The sequence below is a fragment of the Asterias amurensis genome, chromosome 6, assembly GCF_032118995.1.
Source record: "Asterias amurensis chromosome 6, ASM3211899v1".
NCBI classification, from domain to species: Eukaryota; Metazoa; Echinodermata; class Asteroidea; order Forcipulatida; family Asteriidae; genus Asterias; species Asterias amurensis.
The window spans coordinates 5,710,624-5,731,565 of record NC_092653.1 but is presented as its reverse complement, the minus strand read 5'-3'; the positions used below and the strand labels follow the sequence as shown (position 1 = coordinate 5,731,565).

Below are 20,942 nucleotides of genomic sequence, written 5' to 3'. Positions count from 1 at the left end.
CCATTGTAAATTATTAATGTACAAAAAGTTCCATTTCGTTTTACAAACTTGATTCACGACCATAAAAAAAATAGACAGGTGACCAGTGACTCATTCACTGAAAAGGCAGTAACCATGGGTTCACGTCAGCGCCCTCGCATGCCTGCTTCTTGAACATGTTGAAGCAGCGTCCTTCGCAATTCAGCTTCTCAATTAAGTAAGGATGATTAGCCTCACAAATTATTATTAATAATATACATATGAATTAACGGGATTCTGAAATGAATCAGGAGTGAAATGATTTCTTGTTTCGAGGTGAAAGTTTTTTAAGTTGCTTCCACCGATGTTTTTGGTTAACATCACAACTTATTACAAAGACATTTATGTGCAAACCTTACTATACTACTTTGTAGATTGTGTTTCCACCAACTCAAAGTTTCAAAACCTAATGTTACTTTTGAATGGCAAGGAAACTTTTTTTCAAAACAAACACACTCACACAGACTATAAAATGATTCTTTATTGCTGTGGGAGTATGTATTCATTCAATGAAGTATGACCAAACAACAGTGAAATAAATCTTTTTATCCTGGGGTTCAAGACTTGTTTGGAATGTAGTTCAGACTAGGTTTACTGGAATGTGTCTAAACCGTCGAACGACAAACGACAAAGCGTGTTTAGATTTTGCGCTCTCTTTGATATGATACATGATTGATTACTGCATATATGATGTTGATATAAAGGTAATGTGTTATGTAGAATGTATACCGGCTTTCAAATAAATTATTGACGCAACCGTTTGAAATAAGTTTTCCTTTGTGGGTGATTTTTTCTTATTGGGGGGAACACCAAAAAAAAAATAGGGAATGGAAAAGTTCCCAGGCTCCATTTTTTCTCACATGGAACTCTAAAATTTAGTCTTCTTTGGAAATATAGACAGGTTACTTGAGTTGATATATAGGCCATATTGACATAGGGATAAAAGGAGACAGGAAACCAAACTAAGAAAAACCACAAATCGTGCGTTGATTTTTAGAGGTGAGTACACTTGAAATGTCTTACAGAATGTGTGAGGAAATGGTTGTCATGGAAACTAATGCAGCCAGATACCCTGGCCTTCTTTGCTTTGTTTATTGCCAAGAAGATGGTTTTAGTTTCTTATGTCTTAAACTTTGCTTTTGGTGGGACAGTAAAAGTTTTCCTACAAGAATTTCCATAAAGCAAATCTTCATTCATGGCATACTATTTCATACACCAACCATGGAGCTATGAATGATACAACTAGGATGCATGGGTCTATTTGATCAATAAGAACAATTTTGTGACCCTTATTCAAAACTGTCATCAGCAGATTACTCTAGACCAAATTTCCATAACATTAACATGGCCAATACCTTGGCAGTAGTCTTACAAGTCTAACAACATGAGTAACTCATCAAAGAAAATCTTCATACATGGCAACTTCTTCATACAACAACTAAAGATGCAGTGTGACCTATTTGAGCAATTTGAACAATTTGGCCGCCCTTATTTACAACTTTCAGCAGATTGTTGGCGACCCAATATCCATTACCTAGCTACCTTGGTAGTAGCTGAATAATTTCATGCCTGGAATTACATGCAGGCCACGAAGGCCATCGTTGCCCCTGGTTTTGGCCTTGGTGTCCTTCAAAAGGTTACCATTGACTTTAAGATTTGCCAATGGAAGTGCCCTTTGCAAAATTAAAATGGCCTTGACCTTTTCAATATAATCAAAATATGAAAATCCAGGGCTGCAATTTGATTATTAAATGACCTGGTTCTTCAAGCAGACTGACATGACTGGTAGCCTAATGACAGACTGAACTTCACCCCATAACACCAACACCCACCCACCACTCCCAACCATGAAGTGTTTCTTTCCTCCATGCTCCCGACCACCACACTCTTGAAAAGTTCAGGAACTTGTCAATCAGTAACATCACACCCGCAACCTTATCCCCACTTGTGACCAATGTTGTGTTATCATAGGGTTGCCCTGGGCAGGGTACAGACCCCTGGACATCCCAGCTGAGACCTATTTATAGGGTAGGATTAAAGGGGTTTGGGTACTTTTTGTACTACACAAAACACAATGTCAGCGTAAACATGGAGGTAAAAACGAGCAATGGAGATCTGTTAAAAGTATAAAACATTGTGAGAAACGGCTCCCTCTGAAGTAAAATAGTTCTTGAGAAAGAAGTATTTTTTCTCACTAAAATATTTGAATCTAATAAATAAGAAAACTCAGCTGAGGTCTCGAATTCAAGCATCTGAAAGCACACAAACTTATGCAAAAAGGGTGTTTTTTCTTACAGTATTCTCTCGCAACTTTGACAACCAATGAAGTCCAAATTTTCACAGGTTTGTTATTTTAGGCAATATGTTGGGATACACCAAGTAAGAAGACAGGTCTTTGACAATTACATGTACGAAAGGTGTCTAAAATACCTTTAAAGGGGGTAGCAGAGGACCCATTCAAGTGTCAGCACAGTGGGCGCTCTCTCCAGAATTGAATGATTGATTATTCTTTAGAGTGAAATCAGGGGAAACACTGTGTTTATGATCCATAATGGGGCGCTGATTTTCACAGATATGGGTTCAAAAACTTTGTAATGATTCAATGGCCAAATAAATCCAACAGCAGAATCTATGTGTACAATTGCAGAACCTACGTGTGAGGTAAAGTTGTTTAGTTTTACTATAGCGAACGGACCCACAGTAAGTCCCTTTTCTAAGGTTTGTTTTTTATGGGCGGTGTTATTACTCTGATTTTCTATGGGCTTGTCTACTCGCATGGATTGTTTTTATTCCATAATTTAATTGCTAAATAGGCCTATGTAATTAATGACTGTAACCATTGGCAAACAAAAAATAGCAAATAAACAAAAACACACTTTTCATGAACAGTATGGTTGACATTATAACTTATAACAGTGGGCTTGGTTTGGGTGCTTAGAGACAATTTTACCGAAACCAACTAGTGCAGCAATGATGTGTCCACCATACCTCGAATGGCTTATGGTTGCAGTAATTCAGAAGCAAGTTCTGAGAACTGAAAATTATTCACGTGATATTTTCCTTGATCACCACCAATCACAAAAATTTCTTTAAAGTGACAGTCTTTCAATCTGGATGTTGGGTGTCTGCACTATTCATGTGATTTTTTGCCGATCGCTACCATGACCAATCCTGAAAATCTCTTTAAAGTGACAGTCTTTCAAACTGGATGTTAGGTGTCTGCACTATTCATGTGATTTTTTGCTGATGGCTACCTTTACCAATCCTGAAAATCTCTTTTAAGTGACAGTCTTTCAATCTGGATGTTGGGTGTCTGCACTATTCATGTGATTTTTCGCACTACCAATACCAATCCTAAAAATCTCTTTAAAGTGACAGTCTTTCAAACTGGGTGTTGGGTGTCTGCACTATTCCTGTAATTTTTTGCCGATCGCTACCATTACAAATCACGAAAATCTCTTTAAAGTCACAGTCTTTCAAACTGGGTGCTGGGTTTCTGCACTATTCAGATTTTCCCCAATCACTACCAATCCTGAAAATCTCTTTAAAGTGACAGTCTTTCAATCTGGGTGTTGGGTGTCTTGTCCTGCCCTGCGCACTACCCCAGGGACAGCAGGTTGTTTAAAGAACTCTACAGGGGGGCAGAGGAGGTGTGAACAAGAAGCACATGCTGCTGTGCAAACACTGACACCTGTGTACAAAAATGTTAACGAGAGACCAGCTCAAGTGCCAAAGCAGAGTCAGTCCTTTTTCTTTTTTTCTCAAACAGTTTTTTTTCTTTTTTCTTTTCTCTCTGTCTGGTTCACCAGCCTACCATCTGCATACAGTACACCACCATAATTTCTTGGCTTAATAGGAAGTAATAACATGACTATACCATTAATTGTAATAGGACACCATTCTCTAAGCATATATGTAAAAACGCACTGGGTAGGGCTTTTACATTGGTTGGGGCAGAGGGGGTTGGTTGTTTGAAAATCTATGGTTAACGAGACCACGAGACCAGCTCAAGTGCCAAAGAAGAGTCTGAGTCAGTCCTTGATATATTTTTTTCTAAAACAGTGTTGTATTTTTTTCTTTTCTTTTCTCTGTGTCTTTTTCACCTGCCTGCCATCTGTTACACCACAAGAATCCGACTATAGGAAGTAATAACATGACTATACCATTAATTATATAGTACGCCACTCTCTAAACATAAAGAAAAAAACACCTGTAGCCCTTTATATTGGGTGGGGCAGAGGGGGGGGGTGGTTGTTCAAAAAATCTAGGTTAATTGAAAATGAAAGAAATTAAACCTTGGTGAACTGACCAAGGACCCATGCTTAACGCATGTATTGATCAAATCGTCAGACAGTAAAACCATGGCACGTCCATACTCGGTTTTCTGAGAAATAACGCTGACTGCTCATTATATATTTATCAAGGACAGAAGGAATTGCCCAGACACAGAAGGTGGATTTCTATGAACAACAAGTGAGAGTTTGTGACTGAACGATTAAACACTCCTACGATTGGTATCTAGAACGTCTTCAAAGAAGTTGACCGACCATTTGAAGCCACTCAACTGCACTGGTTGCGATGGTATCTCTCTTCAACAATGCATATGTTCGCTGCATTTATGTGCGTTTGAATAAGGGATCTGTTACAATAATATCGGACAATAGTAACTAGCAAATATGGGTCCCCAGTCTCGGGTGAAGGTTCATGGTTGGAAAGATGTACGAAACCAATTGGAAGCTGTTGCCAAGAAGTTAAAAAAGAAAAGAAAAAAAGAGGGGCAATAGAAGGGGCCCATATTTTTGGTTCATTACTAACTTAAGTTGCGTCCTCCAAATGAAGCAGCTTGGGCTACGGCTATGTCTATTGGCTGCAACGTCATCGTTGGAAAATATGACTTATCGGCATTCTAGACATAGCCACTTACAGAAGCAATCAATTCGGATTCAACCATCCATAGGAAAGCATAAAGCCTACACAGCAGACACAAATGAGGATCAAGCTAAGTTTTTCCCGGTTGTATTTCTACATTTGCAACTTAAGTCCCTCATGCCAAACCGCAGCTGCACAGTTGCTGCTGTTATCCTTGCTCTATGGATTGCTCCATGATTCCCAGTGCACTCTGACATCCAATACAAATCTGATTGCTTAGCTCTTGTTCTACAATGTATACAGCCATCCAATGTGTTTGGTGAGCAGGCAAGGAATGCTATAACAAACTTACCCCCCCCCCCCACACACACCCAAATCTCCTTTTCTCAACTTTCGCCAGAATTGCCTGCGACACCAGAGGCAAAGACTGAGTGCTCTTTGTATTAGGATCAGGGCAAACAATGTTCTGCTAATCCCAGGCCTGAAGATATAGTCACTAGACGTGAGACGACCTGGCTATCATTTCAAGGGTCATTATAGAACCCCAAGAAGGCTAAGTCCTCAAGAAAAAATGTGGAGTAGGGAGGGGGGGGGGCTATCCAACCCCACCCTCCTTCTCATAAGTCTTATTCAATCAGTGCCAACCACTCTGAAGTTGGTTAGGAGCTATTTACTATTTGCTTATTGTCGTAATCGGTTTGATTCACTTCGGAGCTTTGCCCGGTGGGCTTGGCTTTGTTGACAAACTTCTCCCTCATGAGATTATCCCGATCAACTAAAACCCCGTTTGGAATTTCAGAAGATCTCAACTCGGGGGAGAGGTAATCTGTTCGGCTGATGCCACAGTGTGGGTCTTATTCAGTTAGGAGTTTGCCAAGAAGCTGAGATAATGATTCTCTTTGTGAGATAGGATCAGGATGAGGCAAAGATCTGAAGAGCAATTGAGAAAAGGCTCAAGAAACTTTTAGAAAATGAAGGTATTGTTGTTTCAAGAGTTTAAGGAGTGACTGGCAATGAGATGTTTTAAGCAGAGTAAACCTCAAGTAATCAGCTGTGCACTACCAGCTGGGTAAGGAATGGGTAAAACGGCTGGAAGGAAACAGGCTAAGACTAAAAGACACTGGACACTATTGGTAATTGTCAAAGACCAGTCTTCTCACTCGGTGTATCTGAACATATGCATAAAATAACAAACTTGCGAAAATTTAAGCTCAATCGGTCAGAGAAGTTGCGAAATAATAATGAAAGAAAAAACACCCTTGTCACACGAAGTTGTGTGCTTTCAGATGCTTGATTTCGAGACCTCAAATTCTAAAGGTCTTGAAATCAAATCCGTGGAAAATTACTTCTAGGGAGCTGTTTCTCACAATGTTTTATACTATCAACCTCTCCCCATTACTCATTACCAAGTAAGGTTTTATGCTAATAATTATTTTGAGTAATTACCAATAGTGTCCACCGTCTTTAAAGAGGGTTGTGTGCAAAACATTGAGTACAGTTTACAAAAAGTACAACCGAAGTGACACACAGGATACTTTCCAGTCCGAACAGGCATAATATTTGGTTCCAAGAAAATAAATTAAGGACTGCTTAACTTGGAAGTCTTTGATGGTCTTTTCAGGCTAATTCCTCAAAGATTTTTAGACTTTTCCAAGGACGGAAATATTACTAATAAAGTAGGAAGATATGAACATAAGTATGCTCCAAACAGCATTGCAACTAATAAAAATACACAAAAGATTTGAGTAACATACCTTGATTCCTGACAACTGCACCTATTTAACTATTTGCTGGCTCCCTGAGCTCCTTCGATCCCGCCTTAACAAACTCTGACAGTTAAAACCGCAAAAGCTTACATCCCCCTGTTTATAAACACTAGCAATACACTTTCCATCTGGCACGTAAAGTTTGTACAAGAGTTGACAGGACCATGGAGTAGAACCCAAACAGAAAAAATTCCAGTCCTTCTAGACACTGTGTCAGGACATGGAGGTAGAACGGTCAGGACATATGGTCAGGACAGGATTGTCTTAGGAGAGTGGTTTACAGTCTGCCCTGAGTGGCAGACCACAAAATGTAACCTGACAATTGACATCTCAACAGTCATTCTTGACATTGTTGACATTCTTTGGAGGAAAATCTTGATGAAAAATCTTGGTTTCAAAGTGGAAAACCTTTCTTCAGATCCTTGTCAATCAGGCAGGATTTCTTTTGATAAGAAGAGCTGTTTATGCCAAGTATAAAGCGCTCAACAAAGATGTTTAAAAATTATTTTAAAACCAATAAAAGCAAAGATTTCAATGAGTTTCGATAACAGAATAAGCACGAAGAAGCCCATAAGGGGAGATGAACTAGAACAGACCATGGAGCAATAAACAGACTATCTCATGAAATTGTAAATTGCACATTGCGTGCATGCACTAGTTGACAACATGAGAGAACATTGTGACTTTTGATGGTATCTTCATGCATACTCGTTTGCACCTAAGCCAACCATTAGTGTCTGTACGTATGCGTGATGCGTGAAAGTAATCAGCATATTTCATGGTTATGTGATAAATTGATAGATCTGCGCAGAGCCAGGAGAAAACGCCAGAATTTATTGGAGGCACTTACTACAAAAACACATTCATCAATTGAATAATGAAGTAGGCATAATCATAGTAAGATAATTTATTTATCACACACTCAATTCAAGAATGTAAATCCAGTGTCTTCATATGAACAAATTTTTTCATATTTCTTCCTTAAAGGCAGTGGACACTATTGGTAATTGTCAAAGACTAGCCTTCACAGTTGGTGTATCTCAACATAAGCATAAAATAATAAACCTGTGAAAATTTGAACTCAATCAATCATCGAACTTGCGAAATAATAATGAAAGAAAAAAACACCCTTGTCACACAAAGTTGTGTGCGTTTAGATGGTTGATTTCGAGACCTCAAGTTCTAAATCTGAGGTCTCCAAATCAAATTCGTGAAAAATTACGTCTTTCTCTAAAACTATGGCACTTCAGAGGGAGCCGTTTCTCACAATGTTTTATACCATCAACCTCTCCCCATTACTCGTCACCAAGTAAGGTTTTATGCCAATAATTCTTTTGAGTAATTACCAATAGTGTCTACTGCCTTTAATTACGAAAAAGACGTTCCTTCATCTTGTTTTTGTTAATACACACACACCAGACAGTGACTAGATGCATTACACAAGTTCTGACAGACGTACCCATCTTTGGGCATTGAGTAACAACATTCAATTTGAAGTGTTAATCATTTAGTTATTTTGGTTAAACATTCCTTGACTAAGCTCACATACGTACTATTCAACTAGACTGATTTATCTGCGGAAACAAATCTGTCACACTCTGACACGCTCATCAAGCTGGAAAATAATGTCACCAGACCGAAAAATTGGCGAGTGCATTTTCATGGCTCCTCTGATACATTTACAAAACAGCTGAGAGGCACCGGATAGTATTGACTTTATTTTCATATGATAAGACTAAACAACTGCCACATGTGACTGGTTAAAATAACAGTGAGATATGGACTTAATTGAGGTAGCTATAGATTTGGGGAGGGGGGGGGGCTGTTGTGAAATACTGTTCAGTAAATGATGATACAGTAATAGTTTGAATTCCATGTAGCTCACATGTGAACCCATTAATGGGCATGAGCAAGTTGAAAGATGAAACAAGCTTCTTAAAGATGAAGCAAGGTTATTGAAGATGCAGCAGGTTTCTTGAAGATGAAACAAGGTTCTTGAAGATGAGGCAAGGTTACTGAAGATGAAGCAAGGTTCTTAAAGATGCAGCAAGGTTCTTAAAGATGCAGCAAGGTTATTGAAGATGAAGCAAGGTTCTTAAAGATGCAGCAAGGTTCTCGAAGATGAAGCAAGGTTCTTAAAGATGCAGCAAGGTTATTGATCATGGAGCAAGGTTCTTAAAGACACTGGACACTATTGGTAATTATCAAAGACTAGTCTTCGCAATTGGTGTATCTCAACATTGCATAAAATAACAAACCTGAAATTTGATTTTAAATGGTAAAAAAAAATCCCCCAAAACGTTGAAGCCAAAGGCTTACAAACTGGAATAGATTTTTGTTTTTTCAATAAAATAATATGTACTGATATTTTTAACATCAAAGGCAGTTTTTATTTATTTTTGTAAATAATCATGCCTCGAATACAAACCAATTAGAATGGTAAATTTTGGTTAAAAGGAAATCATAAACTACACTTAACATACAGGCCTACGTGAAACGCTAGCGTAGCTTTCTACAAGAAGTGTTTTACATCAATCAAGAATATAACATAGGCCCTACCTGACAGAATGGAAATCGGAATTAGCTCTCTGATGACAACCGAATGACGTGGGAAAACAGTGGTGCAGAGTGAGGCCGAGCTTCTATCTAAAAACGTTTGCAGGGAATTTATTCAAAGAGCACAAGTGACTGTGATTTGATCTGCATAGTCACTAGTTTCTGAGCCAACACTTTTTCAATGTAAAGCCAAACCGGCAAGCTTAGTACAAAGAGGGAATCGAGAAGGGCATCCGTTCTCTCAATCAAACACAAACGGGCAGCTATTTTCGGTACAAAGAAGTCCCAAAACAGTTGTTACTAAACTGTTCATGGAGGAAGGCCATCCTAGGACAGTATACTGAGAAGAAGAAGAAGAAAAAGTACAAGCAAAGGCCAGACTTTGTTAGATGAGAAACATAGAGACGAGATGTCTATTTATCTCCCCTCTTAGCTAATACTCTCCTCTGTGAAAAAAAGGTGATAAATTCTACTATTGAGGGAAATTAATGAGGTGTTGAAAACGACCCTTTTTGAAGTTAGAAATGACAAAGGTGAAACCTTAGATAAAGGATAGAATAGACCATAGAGCTACGAACAGACTACTTCTTGTTCGTTCGGCGTTTTTGTACCCCCGGGGATAAGCTGCAAGGTAAACCCATAGGCTGCTGAATTGTCTGCGAGGTGGGAAACTTATTGAACCAAAATTCATTCATACAATTCATCGTTAACTTTCCAAATTGAAAAGATTTTTTCTTTCAAACTGTTCTTCTGATGAAATAAAGGGTCCAAACCAGGAGGCCATTACCAAAATTCATTCATACAATTCATCGCTAACTTTCCAAAATGAACAGATTTTTTTCTTTCAAACTGTTCATGGAATAAAGGGTCAAAACATGAGGCCATTAACCCGTTTTTGCAGTTATACCATTGTTCCTTTTGGTTTAGAGCACTTTGCAGTTGTAAAATTAATTGCATTTTTTTCTATTGTATTCACTGAACATGCCTAGGCCTAATGCTTTTAAAAATCATGGTTTCTACACCAAATCATCTCCATCTGACCACAGATCCCACTATGGAGGTAGACAGAAATCCCGATAATTGAGAACTTGAAAGGGGCAAAACTGAATTACTAAGGACAGCCCAGCCACCACCCTCGGCTAAAGTGAACAAATGACCACAACAATAAGGAATTCAGCTTAATGTTTGTGATGGTCAATGGTCAATGGTAATACAGTGACCTCTAGACACCCGCCAGGGCCTGTTCATTCAGCCAGCCTAAAGGCAGGGGCAAGCAGAGGGCCACAGAACCCATTATCAACAACACCCAAATTGATATTATAAGTACATTAACCTTTTAACTGTATCTACCCATGGTCTACAATCTGTCCTGGGTCAATGAAGTTTATACAGGTCATAAATAACCCAGGCTGTGTAAGCCCAGCCGGCAGCTTTTAGTATCAACAGTTTGGGGTGTTTAAACTGGGCATAAAAGAAACATTTGTGTCCCAATAAATCACAATTATTGTGCCAATCTATCAAGGAGGTGGTGGGCAATTTGGGTTTTCCTTCACCTCTTGAAAGGGTTTTCCTGACCCTGACTGTTTAATTTGTTTTGGGTTTTCAATAAGAAGTAGAGGCTGAGGGGAGGTGGTTTCATCGTGACTTAAAAAGGGAAATTGTGCCTTACATCATGGAAGATACACCTATGTGCTTCTACAGAGGTAGGAATGAAAGATATTAGGAACAGGTCAAAGAGCAAACAGCCTTTGGGGAACAAAGAAGAAAGATGAAGTTAAGAGAGTGGAGAAGGAAGATGGGCTAAGATTGGAAGAAGAAAGGATGATGGGTATGGTGGAGCAAATATTCCCCCAATCAAAATGCATATCATGCCACGCTTCCCCTGACACAATCCGACCACTTTCTTTGCCTTTTTGCTTAAAAAACATTTCTGCAGCCGATTTCACGAAACGCTAGGATTAATCTTACCTCGAGTTGGGATGAGTAACTCGTCCTAATTTAGGATGGGTTCAATGCATCCTTAGGCCTATGTCTTTGGAAATGGGACATAACTCGTCCGAAGACTTAATCCTTAGTTAGGAAGAGTTTGGTGAAATCAACGGCAGTACAATTCCCCAAATAAAATCTTCTTGTCCCTATTGACTTTAAACCAACAGCAAGTCATACATTCTACAAATCTTGACCTCTCTCTATGCTGTAACTGAATCAACCCTAATAGGAATAACAACCTCAGTCCAGCAGTGGACAGAGCGGGGTGTAAGAAAAATGAAAAATAAAAAAATGAGGAAGAAATTGGAGAAGAGTAAGAGGTGTTGTGAGGTCAAGGTTTTTATAACTCAAATCTGACACAGTAGAGAACCAATGATAGTGGCTACAATAAGGTCATGCCAAGTTTAAAGTTCTTGAATATAGCTACGAGGCACAGCACGCCAACACACAAACAAACTCACTCACAATGACTTTGATTTGGCCAGCTTTCAACATTCACCTCCAAGGGGCAGCTCAGGGATAGCGACTATCACAAAAAAGCCTCCCCGGGCCCCCAAGAAAGAGAAAGAAATCCAGGTTGGCCAACCACAAACATTTGTATTTCCGGTTTCCGGCCTGTTCAGCTCTGACTGAGAGGAAAACTCATTTTTCAGTTCACTCGTATTTATTCTTTTGATCTGCTAAATTGGATTAAAACTCAGTCTGATGTTTAGTTCCGCTATAAAAAGCGACAAGTGCAAACCTTAACTTCAACGAAGCACAACAATTCGACAAAAGACGGTACACTTTCCTACGATAAAAACAGATTTTTGTGTGTTCAGTTTGCCTAAAGCTTAATGGATTAAAGGCTAACCTTACAATGCAATTTTTTTTTTAGTCACATATTATTCAAACAATTCTGTGAACAGTAACTGTTTTATAACGGTGCACCCCTCCAGCTAGCTATAGGCAGAGAAAAACATGTTTTCCTCGATTCTTGGCGTAAAAAAATATACAACAAAAACGGCGACAGGTAAAGTTATAAATATTTTGTTAACAAAAAGAAGGCAATAATAAATTACAACAGGAATGTGAGCTGAAAATTTAAAATATGTAAGGTGTTCATGACATTATTCTGCTCCAATTGATCACCAGGTGAGGGTGTGTTTTTTATGAACACCTTTTGAAAATACTGAAATTGGAATAGGTTTCATTTACATTATTATTAACCCATGGAAACCACAATTCAGTTTCAGGAAAATAGGTTATCAGGTGTTAGTCTTAAATCCAAGAGCATTCTGGTTTGAAAAATAATCTCTAATAAGACAAGCTAAGCTCAATAAAATTCTACACAGACTTCTTGGTCTAGGTTGGTGTACTTTTTACAATTTTATTACTGAATGTACTATTTTCATATATATTTTTGCAAATCTTGGACAACAACGGTATTCTCATAATATATTACAGAACATTCCAAGGTTTCTATGTGATTAATGCACAATGTATTAAAGCGTGCAGTAAGCTGCAGTGGGCGGTGTTGGGCGGGCCTGCCCCAGAACTAATAAATTTCGCCCAGCACTCTGAGCAAAATACACTGTGCTACACAGCACAGAATTCCCCAAGAAACCGCTCGCCCTTGGTGGACTAAATAGTATTTTAGAGCCTACCACTAAAATGGGTCTAGCTACAACACTGGTATGCTGGAAAATTCTTATGAGTTGGTTATAGAAAATTTATATAAAAGATGGTGACTTCATCGTCGATCTGTGAAAGGCGATCTGTAAAAGGCAATCTGTGAAAGGCAACGCAAACACCACACAATGTTTCCGAAACCTCCGCATGCCACAAATACAAACATCAACACTGTTCTCTCACAGTGCATAGGTGAACAATATAGGATTCACAACACTACGGGTGACAGATTACTTTGTGTCCGAAAGTACACAGATTTACCATCAGGGTTGGTTTAACACATTAAAAAAAAAGCTTATTTAAAAACAGATGAAAAAAGTTGTGATCGAAATGAACTTCATCCTCACACAAAAACAGCTCTGTAATAAACAGTTTTGAAAGCGTGCTCTATTCTTTCTTAATATATATTTAAAGTAAGCCCCCAAGGCCATAACAGTAAAACACGGAATTCCACTTTTTACAAATACAAGATAATTAGTTCCGACACACAAACATATTATAAAAGAAGTTTGGCAGTGTGCGTTTCGCTGAAGTGATCTGCTAAATGAACAAAAGTCACCTTCAACAGATTCCTCCAAACTCTGACAAAAGAAAGTATTTTTAAAATGGTAGGGAAACCTGGTAAACAGTCATATTTATCAATATAAATAACAATCTTTAACAACTGTACACGTGTGACCATGGATTTCTACCTCCATGGTAGACGCATTACGTGATTTTACCGCTATGCTGTACAGAATTATTAAACTTGAAACAAAAAATTAGTCAACGTTCAACAGGTTTTGAGAAGGCATTTGAATTAATCCGGAGTTTGGTACCTCTTTGATATTTTGGAAGAGCTCATTCCAATAGTGAGATGACGAGAAAAAAACATGGCCACTCTACTTTGTCAATGACAATGAACAGGTAACCTGGATTGAGAATAGGAGCGGACCACTACCTCAACTACCAAAATACTGTGTGACATAGCTGCCAACCAAAACAATTTGTTTTATAGCCAAACTACGACAGCCTACAATAACCCTCCCACATTTTGTACAAAAGTATTTAACATCACCTCTTTTTGATAATGATGGTAAAATATTTCAGCAAAAGACGACAAAATGGAAGAGAAAAGAGTATCCAAAACTCACCTTCTATTTATCCTTCCAAAGCAAGACTGAACCCCTTTCATCCTGAGACCACTTTTATAAACCCTTCCTGTATTAATATAATTTCCTCCCAATTTGATTTCATAATCCACTCAAATGATTTCCACAGATTCCACCGAAGTCTATAAAAACTGAGCAAGAGTCAAAAAGACTGTTGTCTCTCCAAGCTCCACATGTTCCGTCCACCATGTGGAGTGACCACAAGGCTTTCTCTTATGACTTCATCAAATTCTAAGGTCACCATGAGGTCATCAAACGTTATGGTTTCATTTTCCAAGATTGGCTAATCCCCCTAGTGTTGATTCCCTCACTAGTTCTGCGATCTCGGTTCTGGACAAAAGAATTACCAATTAAGGGGTCAGTCGCCGCGACTGACCAAGCGTAAAGGCCATAGGGGATAGTCTTTAAGGATTCAGGCATTTATTGTTCGGAGGAATTTTAAATGCCTTTTAAAGTTCCGAGAACAAGAAAGGAGTTTTTTGGATTGGGGTGGTAAAATTGTGGCAGGAAAAGCCAGCGGAAGTCAGCATGGTATCACTATTGTTTGGTTCATAAGTGATTCCCAGTATGCAAAGCTAAAATCAGATCACAGCTTGGGGTCACCAGAACCAGAGAAACATATTTATTTTCAATTTCATCTTTCAGAAGGATTTTTTTTGCCCTGTGTGTGATGAGTTTTCCTGACACTTGTCCTGAAGTCGGTACAAATCTTCCCATTGTGTAATCCGACTAGCTAATGTTTCTCACAGTTCTTGCAGATACATGGTGGAACACTTGCTCCCGTTTCATGTTGATATTGTATTCCCATGCTCTTTAGGACACAAGATCTTTAGAAAACACTATACAAAATTGGAGTTATTTTTGGAGGGGCTCCAAGGTAAAATTTAATTGTGTAATGCACACATAGGCCTCTAGATAGAGTCCTCTAGATAGAGTCCTCATGAAAGTTTGGAAACAAATTCCTGGCCTCTAACCTATAACCTATTTTGGGGTTTACACAAATTTACGAGAGTGATGGGACTTGAACCAATACCCTCCAATGGACCAGCACTCTAATAACTGAGCTATCTAACCCTAAAATTTGTATTCCCCTTTTTGTGTCAATATCTTTGTCCAGTGTACCAATCAAAAAACCAAATAACTTGTAACTGTCATTAGCCAGGGGTTACACCCAAGTTTAAGATACCTGGGCCCAATTTCATAAAGCCTGTAAGCACAAAAATTTGCTAAGCATGAAATTTCTTCCTTGATATTGATAAAACAAGATTACCAACAAAATTTTAATTTGTTGCATAATGCTTGTTACTGGCATTCATCTGTAGTTTGCTTATCCTGAAAATCACATGGAAATTTGGTTGGTAATCCTGTTTTCATTAAAGAAGAAAGTTCATGCCAAGCAAATTTTTGTGCTTACAGGCTTTATGAAAAAGCAGCAGCCAGAGGGATCACCTCCAAGGAATGCTACTTTTTATTTTTTATTTTAATTAGTTAATAAAGCACAAAAGTTAGGCCTATACACCTACGTGATAAAAGCAAAACCAAAACGTCAAAATAATAGTTTCAGCTGGACCTTGAAAATGTAGATTTCACTTTTTAGCTCATAATTTTACTGGACATATCAATACATAACAAGCCATAATAAGTCACTACTTACCATTTAAAATCTCATCTAAAATCCTGTAACCAAACTTCCCTCAAACAAGTAATCGTTTTTAAACAAGTCAATGGGTACAACAAGGGACACTGTACTAACTTCACTAAATAGCATGAAAAATAGTTTCATCCGAGTTATTGTGTCTACGCGGTTTGCATTGTGTAATTTCAAAGTCCTCAAACTTCCTCTTTTCAAGAGCAAAACAAAACATGGGTCACCCAAAGGTTGTTCTCCTAAAGAAACAGGGTTCACTTCAGAGTTTAGACAAGTTCAAACTTGTTTTCTTTTTCTTCCTTTAGCCTACAACAAAGTTGACTTGTTTGCTCAACAAAACCCACAGCCACCACCCCCAACTTGGGAGCACTACGGGGCCCAATTTAATATAGCACAAAAATAGCTAAGCACAACAAATGCCCGCTAGAATAAGGTTACCAGCCACACACCATGTCACATGATTCATATTTGACTGGTAGCCTGCTCTTTTTTGCTTAGCAGAAATTAGCGAACCAATATTTTCTTCTTTGGAACTAAGTACCTCTACGAAAATGGTCCCTGATCTGTACCAACAGACCACCGTAGTCATGTTTCCTGTATGCACAAAGCAGTTATAAACACCGATTCTTAGGGTGAAAAAAGGGGCCAGACTAGTTTCACTTACAGCCTCGATTTGGTTATGGTTACATTTACTTAATTGGAGCCGACAATCACACGATAAGCCTACATCAGACCAGGGCCCAATTTAGCACAAAATCTTGCTAAGCGCAGAAAAATGCTGCTTAGCACAACTAGGTTACCAGCCTTCATTTCATAAGGCTTACACTGTTGCCACCGGTGCCTCATTAGTTTTTTGCTCAGCAAAGAATAGCAGCATTTTATGCTGTACAGCTTTATGAAATTGGGCACATAGCTCCATGATGAGACCTACATGTACTTGAAATCTGTCACCAGATCTCAATTATAAACGCTGCACTCAAATCCCTGTCAGTTAAGTGTTGGAGTACAACTCCACAAAATAAAGCTGGACTCTGTGCAGCTTGGTACACCATTTAGCACATTGTACTTGTATACACGTACACATACGCACACAGTGAGTGTTTTTCATCTATCTCCCCTTTCCAAACAGAAGAAGTCTGACGGCTATTTTTGGACGAGAGTTTGTTTTGTCAATATGTCTCTATAATAATCTGACCCACTATTGGGCAATTGTGTGATTTTAACACGGAAGCAATTGTGTGCAAAACACACACAATAAATAATGAAAGGCATAATGCAAAATCTAATAATAATAATATAAATAATGAATATTTTTTCGGGGTACATAGTCATGAAAGGTATTCACGGCGCTGTAACAATGAAAACAATAAAACAAAAGGGAAAGGAACCAAGGAAAATCCAACAATACGCCAGTACGACAGAGAATATAATTTGTCTGTGCGTCTTTCACTAATTCATCAGTCAAAGCCCTAGTCAGAATAGAGGAACTGAGTAAGTAAAACACTTAAAGGAACACGTTGCCTTGGATCGGACGAGTTGGTCTATAAAAAGCGTTTGAAACCGTTTGTTATGAAATGCATGGTTAGAAAGATGTTTTAAAAGTAGAATATAATGATACACACAAGTATCACTCAAAACTTTCATTTTACGTCGTGAGCTAACACGGTTTATGGGAGTCAAAAATGACAACTGACATCAAAGACATACCTTCGTAAAAAAAAAGATTTATTATCAAGAAATTATATAAAAAGTACTTACATTAGTATTGAGGAACTTGATTTCATGGTGTGTCGCAGAGAAATATTGGCAAAAAGTGTTTTCTTAAAAATAAAATCCTCAATTGAAAACAATTCACTGCACTGACCAACAATACCTAGCCTGCAACAGCTTATAGAAAAGAATCATTACGCATTGACAGATTTGTAACATTGTTCAAGAGGTACATTCTTCTCCTTCCGCAAACAAAGAAGGAACATTCCAGAGCTAATCTTCTGGCTCATTTATTATTCATAAATGTTGTCCCATGGTGGTGGGAGTTTAGCCAGCTGAGTTACCAGGATGGCCAATGGGGAAATACCACAATTGAGTGATTGAGACTATCCGGTCATTCACATTTTGCGACTAAGTAAAAAACAATTCTTTGAATCATGCAGGTCTGATCACTGGTCATTGCCTTGGTGCCCTTGATATGTTTGGATAGAAATTTACAATTTTCTCATGGGGTGCCCTCTACCACCTTGTTAAGTTCCCCAGCGAAAGCTTCAGGAGGAAAATCTACCAAGTACCAAGGAGAGATTGCCTTGGTGCCCTTTCCTTTTCTAGAACGAAGCATACAGGCCCTCTTGATTGAATGAGGGGGCGTTGAGGTATGAGGCTACAGACACAAAGTTAACTCTTCCCCCTTCCAATGCCCGCTTTTTGTTTATGTTTTGACCCCAAAATGCCAGCCTTTTTTCGCTTTTTCAAAATTCTGTATTGAAACAAATAAATTCATTTGGAAGAAGGGGGGTAATACAATAGTTTCATATTGTTCATAGTTATTAAAAGTATTGTCAAAGACCCCACCAAAACCACCACAACATTTTAACCCAGACACAATTACATCTATTCCAAGAAACACCCCTTTGGCTAGAATGAAAAACTTAGTTTGAAAAGCTACTACGCCTACACATTCATAAGTACAATGTTGTTGTAAATGTAAATAAATAAAGTACTTAATGGGCACTAAGCATTACGAGAACATACTATCAGTTTTGTCCTTGCCCGCAGATTTAACCCCCTTTTCGGCCGGATGTGTTGTTAAAGGAATCATAACAGAATCATGATTTACATCTGAAGTGATTTACAACAAGGTAATCGGGAAAGCAAATGTGTACTTTCATTATCAGCAGCCTGCTTTATATAAAGTGAATTTTCATGAATCACTGCCCTGTTTAGCAATGTTAGACTTGTCAACATGGAAGTGGGCTTTCACAAAAGCAGCCACCACAAACTCATTGTCATGGTTGGCTTCACAAGTATGTGTGTTGTCTCAAAGTTGGACAGGAATTCTGTGTGGGAGGAGGGTACACTTTAACCTTTTTACAAGAATTTCTGAAAGGGATCTTTTTGGGAGATGGACATAATGACAGCGGTCATAAATGGAACATTGTTTGAACATGTATGATTCATGACTGGAAAATGGGTCTGTCAGATTTTAGTGATGATTTAAAACGGTCGGTCTTTGTTGGCAAACAATTAGATTTGGGTGATGAGTTAAATGTCAGTCTATCCAACAATCAGTGTACATACGGGGTGGAAATTCAATTCACGATAGACTTGACCAGACTGCAAAGTTGAGATTGCAAACCCACTGTGCAAGGGAAGAATTCTTTCTTTGGACAATTTTGTATAATAAAAAAAATGATTCTACCTCCATGATTACCTAGATCAGCTGCATATTACACCTTGGGCTTTTGCAACGAAAAAACTCAGTAATTTAAACAATTACCATTGTTCGTTCAAAGACATTCCAGGAAAATTTTGTAAAAACTCTTGTAGGTTAATCCAGACTTATTTAAATTAAAGTTAGAGCTGCTTAAAGATGCTATGTCAGATTTTTGGCCCCAAACATTAAAAAATATATTTTTTTGAGTGAATAGTATTTCAAAGAGTGTCACCCGCTTACGAAAAAAAGTCATAACTTTTACTTTTAATGGTCAGGAACCATGACAAAAATTTCAAACGTTTCTTATAAAGAATGGGTCACGTGATATATTGTCGGGATCCCAACAAAAACTAATTTTGAGCACTTTATTTCACTGCTACTAATAATTGGCAGACTTTTTCGAGCAATGGCTCAAATGAAAGCTTGTAACTTTCTCGACCCCCATCAAAATACCTATTAACAAATCAAAATTTTGGGGTCAAATCGGCCAAAAATCTGACAGCATCTTTATCGGCCGTTTTTGTGCTTACAGTGTGATATGCATTTCATACTGAAGCACTGCTATAACCTGTATGCACATAACAGCATGCTCGGAACCTTCTGGGCTGGGCCCAATTTCATGCGCTGCTTACAGTTGATTTTGGGCTTACTAAGTTTCCATTTCATAGCACTGCTAACTGTTAGCACACGAGAAGGCAGGCTAACCTTCCAGTGCTTACCATATGAAAATGAAACTTAACAATACAAACCGATAGTGAACGCGCAAGCTGGTCCCCTCATTTTCTTGCTAAGCAGTAAAATATGTTTACGGAAGATGGGATGATCAGTTCCAGTTAGGTAGGGGTCAATGTCCTTGGGTGAAAAGCGAGACGGTGGTAAAAACACCCTCCAGAACCAATTTGTAACCCTCTCCCTTCTGGAAACTCAAAAAAACAACTACAAATTAGATACAGGTGGGCAAATATTTGAAATATTCTCAATCCAGTCCAACGAGAAGAAATATTACTAGAAAGAAAACCCCCAATTGGCAATAACAACAAACCGCACTGAAAATCGAGCCGCCTCCATGAAGTAAATCAGGTATCCACAGCATTTTTATGAATTCCGTTTTTAGAAGGTGTTATTAAATGCCGAGCAATGTTGTTTTGTTTGCTTTGAAGTTGGGGGGAAATTACAGTAAACAGTAAACACCACAGTACAGGCTTTAAGGTGAACCTTGGTGTGTACACACAATGCATTGTATAACAGTTTACAGTTACTAGACTAATGATAATAGTGTGATTTTAACAATGAGAGGGGGGCAAACAATAGAGACAAAGAGTCCACTGTAGCTCTCAGAGTTAACTGACTCTTGAGCTGGCAATTTGGGGAGGTTACCACTTCAGAGTTTGTAGGGTTTCCACACATTTAACCAGGCCACTAAACTCATCCTTTAATGGTTGGTTTAAGTTGACAAACAGGTTCCATGATTAATTTACAGCACTCAGTAGAGCATAAAAAGAGTAGTCTAACTTCAGTATAAATGTAAACCAAGCATAAGCAAAGGTTCTGATAGAACCAAAATAAGAATTAATTTTTCATGCGAACATACTAAATTGTTTACTAATAAAAACTTTTAAGGTGATAGCCACTATCTAAAAACAGTGTTTATAAAGCAGGAATCCATAAATTCTAAAGACACGAACAAAATCTCTAGTAGGCACCATGTGGGAAGAGTCCAAATTTGAAAAAATGCACACAAAAAAGAAAAATAAGAGAGAAATCCATCTTCTTTTTGATAACATTTTCACTTTCATCTCTTCATTCTTATGGGTTGAGGAACTACATAATTGAACAAACTTGACATT

General features: G+C 38.2%; 1 protein-coding gene across 2 annotated transcripts in view; it reads right to left on the bottom strand.

Moving 5' to 3' along the window:
* The window catches only part of LOC139938384 (TNF receptor-associated factor 4-like), a 60,839-nt gene that overhangs the window by 27,070 nt on the left and 12,827 nt on the right, over window positions 1-20,942 (bottom strand). Inside the window, exon 1 of one of the 2 annotated variants that reach the window (XM_071933859.1) lies at window positions 6,642-6,711. The exons of the other annotated variant lie outside the window; for it this stretch is intronic. The gene's annotated coding sequence lies outside the window, so the exon portion shown is untranslated. Of the gene's footprint in view, window positions 1-6,641; window positions 6,712-20,942 lie in introns of those variants that run through there. 2 annotated transcript variants of the gene reach the window in all.